The sequence below is a fragment of the Engraulis encrasicolus genome, chromosome 23 (assembly GCF_034702125.1).
Source record: "Engraulis encrasicolus isolate BLACKSEA-1 chromosome 23, IST_EnEncr_1.0, whole genome shotgun sequence".
Classification (NCBI taxonomy): Eukaryota; Metazoa; Chordata; class Actinopteri; order Clupeiformes; family Engraulidae; genus Engraulis; species Engraulis encrasicolus.
The window spans coordinates 43436095-43443351 of record NC_085879.1 but is presented as its reverse complement, the minus strand read 5'-3'; the positions used below and the strand labels follow the sequence as shown (position 1 = coordinate 43443351).

The 7257-nt window shown below is 39.9% G+C and overlaps 1 long non-coding RNA gene across 1 annotated transcript; it reads right to left on the bottom strand.

The window, feature by feature from the left end:
- Positions 1-311: 311 nt before the first annotated feature.
- LOC134439626 (uncharacterized) lies at positions 312-1289 on the bottom strand. Its single transcript, XR_010032798.1, has 3 exons — positions 1221-1289; positions 429-518; positions 312-335 (listed from the first exon to the last, which is right to left on the bottom strand). It is a non-coding gene; the product is annotated as an uncharacterized LOC134439626 (long non-coding RNA).
- Between the last annotated feature and the right edge of the window lie 5968 nt (positions 1290-7257).

Below are 7257 nucleotides of genomic sequence, written 5' to 3'. Positions count from 1 at the left end.
TGTGTGTGACATAAGCTCAGCAACTCACCCTATTGGGTCGTCCTCCACTCCTGGGTCCATCCCCCTGGGTGCTCTGTGCTGGCTGTGTCAACGTGCATGGGTGGCTGGCTACCCAACACTGTTCAAAAACATAATGAGATTTAGATGAGATTAAATATCAGACTAAATATTTATTATATATCACTAAAAGCAAATACTGTGTCAAACCCTGCATAGCCTAAATAAACGAAACAGTGCCAGCATGCATACTTACACTGGGTCTGCGTCAGGAGGCACTTCCAGGAGATCTGGTCAATACTGTGTCACTAGTGTCAGTGAGTGGGCTGAACTTTCATCTGTACAATGTAAACAAACATTTAGTTAACTTATTTCCCATACACCTAAAACAATTATCTATATGTGTGTGTGACATTAGCTACACAACTCACCATACTGGGTCATCCTCCACTCCTGGGTCCATCCCCATGGGTGCCCGCTGCTGGCATTGTCATCGTGCATGGGTGGCTGGCTACCCAACACTGTTCAAAAACATAATGAGATTTAGATGAGATTAAATGTCACAAAAAAATAAATATCACTATAGCAAATACTGTGTCAAACTTGCCATAGCATAAACACATGAAACAATGCCAGCATGTATACACTGGGTCTGCATAAGCAGGCACTTCCACTTATCTGGTCAATAAATATGTCATAGCCAACTGACAGAGGAAAAAAAGTTATGTCACAATTTAGCTTTCATGACAGTGCATTACTACATGAGTGCAAATAAATACATCAACAGATTCACAACGCCATGATTTATTGATGAGGTCAGTAGCCTACTGTAAGAAAGCCTAGGACAAGTCATTCCAACATGCAGTCATTTCAGAAGTCAGTAACTTAGGCTAACCTCATCCAAACATAACAAACATGACCCACCACAAAGACCTCAAGAAAAAAACTAATTTACATTTAGTCCAACACTGTTAGTAATATGCCAATCTCACATCTATTTGCCTACATCTGCAAAACTTACTCAACGTGACTGTGTCACTGACACACACCCCTCTCTGTTTGTTTACATCTGGCGTCCACCTCTCCCAATTAGCTATGCACGACGTGCATGAGATTGTACATCTTGCAAGCGACAGGGATTCATTTTTCAAATAAGAGGGGACTATGCAGGCAATTGCATGTCTGTTCAGCAAATATCAAAACATTTTAGCAGCCAAACTTACTTGAATGCAACAACAGCAGCGGCAGCAGCAGGAGTAGGCAGTAGGCAGCAGGCAGCTCGCATGCTCTTCTTGTATTCAGTCCAACTTCTCATGTCAACTTTGATGTCGTCCGACATTGTCCACATCCACATCCACATGCCAATACGTCCGTGAAACACATTGAAATGACGACTCTTGTCCGTTTAGGCTTGTAATTTTCCTTCAGCAATGTAAACCGTGAACACTAAACATGACACTACTTCTTCCTCAAAGTTTACTGTGTCCCTGGAAACGCATCACTGATCACAAAACAACATCCGGTCGGCTGTCCACTTCCTGGACTATGTGAATGTATTATCCCTGTATTTTAGAGATCAGAGATTTCTAAAACTAGTGAAAAACATAGTTACTAAATGTATTGTATCTCCTTCTGGGCGTTTTCTGTTGTTTTGACGGAGAATTATGATCAAAACCGAGCAGTGTTTTGCCGCGATTTCGCCGTCGCGTCATTTCAACAGCATTCTGGTCAAGGTAAAAAAAAATGATCAAAAACGTTTTTTAAAACAATGTCACTGTTAGTTTTACAGCACATACCCACACATATGAGGTATCAAAATGATGGTTGAGATGTCTAGTTTTCAAAAAACACGGGCTGGACTTTCAGTTATGGTGCTGTTGTTTACAAATTGTGTCAGAGTGGCGTGAGTCACGTTTTGACGCGGTGGCGCGTCAATTGAGTTCTAAGGGTTAATAGTATTTCATTTTGCAATAGTATGGAGGATGGCGAGGAAGTTGCCTTGATTGTCTAAGCCTTCAGTCTCCCTCTGCCCTCGCTGAAACTTATTTTGAACAGCAGTAAGGAGCAGTACCTCCGCAATGGTTTTGATATATACATCTCGTTCTCAGCTCTGGTTCTCATTTGTCTTCCCCTCTCTTTGTTCGTTGACATGATCATGGAGGTTTATTGGGAAGCTTGCCACTTGGACGGGAGACGCGGGGAGAGGACGACGAGAGCAGCGGTCGAGCAAGAGAGCAGGCCCGAGGAGAGAGGATCCTCGACGAGGAGCAGCAGCTGGAGGTGGGGACAGCCCAGCCGGTATACAGTCAGGTCCAGGCCAGCGGCAAAGAGGAAGTTGTGTGTGTGTAGCGTTGAATCTGTGTGCATCGCAGTAGCCCTAAGAGTGCCCTAAGCACATTTGCTTGTTTTTATATATTAGAGTGACCACCATTCATGTGGGTGTGTGTTTATATGATGTCTCGTCACAACCATGCACCGCAGACCTCTAGAACTGCATTCCAACAAGGAAAAGCATTGTGATTTAGTTAGGAATCATGTTGATTTTGTTAATAGGCAAATAGTTGTGTTTTTGCTTATGTAGCCTATGATGCAGTATGGATTTACTTAAGGAAGAAAAATCCGCACTCACAAACTGCGTCTCATTATTTATTTATATTACCACCATGTCCAAAAAGCAAACGCGTTTCGGCTATCAAGCCTTCATCAGTGCATGGTAGGTAATGTAAAACCCAAAGTTTTTTCCAAGAAGTTGAGCACGTCCTCTGCCAAAACTTGCAGGATGGATTTAACCCTCTGGTTGTGTTAGAAACATGGTTACGTTCACGGTCAAAATTGAATGTAACAAGTTGGTATATCTTCCACAATTCTTTAGGAATTTAATTGTATTTCATTTTGACCATTTGAATAGGTTAGCTGGAGGATATCATGAAGTGTCATTTGTGTATGATGAAAAATAGAGAAGTTATTTAAGAATGAAGTTGCAAAACGGTCATATTTGACCGTAACACAACCAGAGGGTTAACCAAGTGTTGCCAAAACTGATATTTGTTATGTTGTTGTTTTTATTATTATATATGTGTGATTTTCTTTTCCATTTTATTGAGAGGATCCCTGATAGGACATGAAGACATTGCTTCACATTGTAAAAGCTGCTTCTGTTGTTGTTGTTGTTGTTGTTGTTTTATCCCCTTCCATTATGCAACTATTGTTTGTTCCAGGCGTAGAAAACATACCCAATTGATAACTGAAAAAAAAATGATACCCAAGCTTTTTACCTTGTGTTCTGCTTACTACTTTAATAAACAAATCTACATGATAACAAGTGCATAGTAAGCTGATCCACGCTTTAGATCAAGTACCTGCAAAATGCATTGTTAATTGTTAACAAGTGGCTTGTTAAGTGTCTATAAGCATTAATAAAAACATCAATAAGCTTGTTATATCTTCTTGTGTACTGCTTATAGTATTTTTATGACTACTATAATAAGCATAGCTACATGATAACAAGTGCATAGTAAGCTGATCCCCGCTTTAGATCGGGTACCTGCAAAATTCATTGTTAGCTGTTAACAAGTGGCTTGTTAAGTGTCTATGAGCATTAATAAGCAGCTTATAACATGATAACAAGTGCATAGTAAGCTGATCCCCGCTTTAGATCGGGTACCTGCAAATTTCATTGTTAGCTGTTAACAAGTGGCTTGTTAAGTGTCTATAAGCATTAATAAGCAGCTTATAACATGTTATTAAAAAAATAATAAGCGTGTTATAGAAACTTGTAAGGGCATAACTACCTGCTTATGAGTGACCATTAACACCTATTACAATACTCTAAGAACACTATTAACCCATAATAAGCAGCTTAGAGGACGTTAATAAGGTTAATAAGCATGTTATGGGCACTTGTAAGAGTATTATTACCTGCTTACTGGAGACTTATAAACGCTTATTACGATACTATAAGAGCACTATTAACCCATTATAAGCAGCTTAGAGGACGTTAATAAGGTTAATAAGCATGTTATGGACACTTGTTAGAGTATTATTACCTGCTTACTGGAGACTTATAAACGCTTATTACGATACTATAAGAGCACTATTAACCCATTATAAGCAGCTTAGAGGATGTTAATAAGGTTAATAAGCATGTTATGGGCACTTGTAAGAGTATTATTACCTGCTTACTGGAGACTTATAAACGCTTATTACGATACTATAAGAGCACTATTAACCCGTTATAAGCAGCTTAGAGGAGGTTTATAAGGTTAATAAACATTTTATAAGCTCGTTATAAGGATATAACTACCTGCTTACTAGTGACTATAAGCGCTTATTACAAGAACCTTAATATAAAGCGCTACCGATCTGTCCACCTAAGTTTCATGCTATTGCCTTTACATAATTATTACAATTCATTTTATTTTGCTCATCCCGTAAATAATTCGTTCTATAATTTTCAAAAAAAAAAAAACAATAATCGTGATTAATAATCGTGATAACGATTTTGACCAAAATAATCGTGATTATGATTTTTTTTCCATAATCGTGCAGCCCTATTATGTCATAACATACAGTCGTAAATACACCATTGTGCAGCAGGCCATATGGGACATTATGTCATAACGTTGTCATTAACATTGTCAATTAGATGAATGTAGTATATCTAAGCCTGCCATGGGTCTTAATGTCCATATGAATTTAGTATATCATAGCCTGTCATGGGTCCTTTACTAATGTCCATATCATTATTATGAGTCATGAAGTTTATTACTTTTGCATTTAGGCCTATGCCCTCAGCGATACCGTATGTGATTCATCATGGTCCCACTTGGCTGGTCATACACATACATAGTAGTCATGATGCTGTGATATCAAAGAATGTCCTAGATTAGATTATTTTTTGTATGAATAAAGATAGAAGGATGAAGTGGTTGTGGTGGTGTGTGTGTGTGTGCATGCGTGCGTGCGTGCGTGTGTTTGACCTGCCTATGAGTGATTGTACGCAAGTGTGTGCCATATGTTTAACATGTTGTGCAATAATGTGTATGCCGTTTTGTGTATTTGTGTATGTATGCTGCTAGACACCTTAATTTTCTTCAGGATTAATGAAGTCACTGTACTCTACGCTATATCAAAGAATATCATTCTTTACATGATATTTTTTGAGTTTCCAATATAGTTTCCAATATAAAGTTTAGTGTCCAATATAAAGTATATTCATGTCTATATTAGCCGTGATGTAATTGATCTGAACATCTCTGCATTCAATTATTAGGATACGGCAGTGCTTCAGTAGCTTCTCTATAGTCATAGTCTTGTATGTCTGTATAGCCATGATGATGTATTTGATATGAATCTTTCTGTAGTAAGAGCAGTCAAGCTCTGATTCGAGCCAACACGGCCCATTCTGTACCGGATTTTAATCTGGGGTGTGCTCACTTTTGTGGCCAAGGTTCAAACATTAATGGCTGTATTCAGAATTTTTTAAAGACATTTAAGCGGTTATATATGTTGCTAAAAGGTCACTAATCATTGTTTCAAAGTGAAATTTCTTTAATGCTCACAAATCGGCAAAAATATGAGGAGTGTACTCACTTGTGTGATATACTGCATGCTATCTGTGATGTACTCAGTCAAGCTCAGTTTCCTGCATGTGCATGTCCAATCCATGCCAATCGCCCTAGCAGTAGCTCTCTACAAAGTCTATATTCGTATTCATGTCTCTGCATTGCTATGGCATCTGTGACCTGCAAGTGAGCTGCACCCAATGCAGTCAAGCATATACCATCTCTCTATTCACATGCAAGGGGGTCAAAGACGTCTTTGTCATTCAGTGTTACAGACACTTTCCGCCAACTGTAACTGCAAAACAAACCCATGGTTTTTAAATTGTTTCAAGTGAATGTATGACAGCCGAGGGGTTCATGAATTCCCTGTAACAATAAATAAATAAAAAGTGTCTAAAAAATGTTTTTTACAGTTACTGTACAGTCAGCAGAAGGCATCCGTTACACTGAACTACAATGCTATTTTGCACGTCTTTGACCCATGTCATTTGCCCACGCCAATCATATAAGTTGTCCAATACCTCAGCATCTATGTATTCATTCCAATATGTATTCATGTGTATAGAAAACGTGATGTAATTGATCTTACAATCTCTATATTCACATGCATGTGTATTTCCATGCCAGTCAGTACAGGAGTGTGGCACAGTAACCGCACGAATAGACCAGGCGCGATGCGATTCAAGCGACAGAGTCCAGCAGCAAGCGATACGAGCGATTGAAGAGACTAGAGTATGTCCGTACAGGCAGAAGGTAAAGCATTCAAACATTCCCATTGGCTGTGGTCACTGACCTCTATACAGTCATTGGGTGTCGCGGCTGGTCGCAGAACCGCGTCATAGAAAGTTGAAAGGATTTCATCTTCAAACTGAACTGTCGCTCTCGTCACGCGAATCGCCTCTAGTCTCCAGAATCGCTTTTGTCGCGCGACTCAATACAAAGTCAATTACTTCCATCGCTCGCCTCGCTCATGTCGCGCTTGGTCTATTTGTGTGGTAAGAATTCATATTCAGATGTAGAGTAGTCATAGTCATACGCAGTCATACACAGCAGCTGTGATGTACAGTGAAGTGATCTGATGATATCTGCAATGTGTGCAGTGAGGCTCACCATCTGAATGCTATAGGCTGCTGCTCTGGGGTGGGAATGTATACAAGATATGGTGTGTGTGCGTGCGTGCGTGCGCGTGCGTGCGTGCGTGCGCGTGCGTGTGCGCGCGCACAAAAGCAATCTTGGCTGTTAATGTACACAAGATATGATGAATAAGGACTCACATTCCGCTCTCTGTAAGATTGTCAGATTATCATAACAGCCTCCGCTCAACTATTTCATTGAGTGTGTGTGTGTGTGTGTGTGTGTGTGTGTGTGTGTGTGTGTGTGTGTGTGTGTGTGTGTGTGTGTGTGTGTGTGTGTGTGTGTGTGTACGTGTTCTTGTCATGTATACAAGATATGCATGGAGAAGAACTTACAAGTCGCCGCTCTCTGTAAAATCGTCAGATTATCCAAGGCAGCCTCTGCTACAACTATTCCATAGTGTGTGTGTGTGTGTGCATGTGCGTGTGCGTGTGTCCATCTGTCTGTCTGTCTGTCTGTCCATCTTCGTCTTCTATTGTATACAAGATATGATTAATTACACCAAAGAAAGTAGATTGGAGAAATGCATTTGCCACGTTGTAGTATGGGGGCGTAGCCTGAG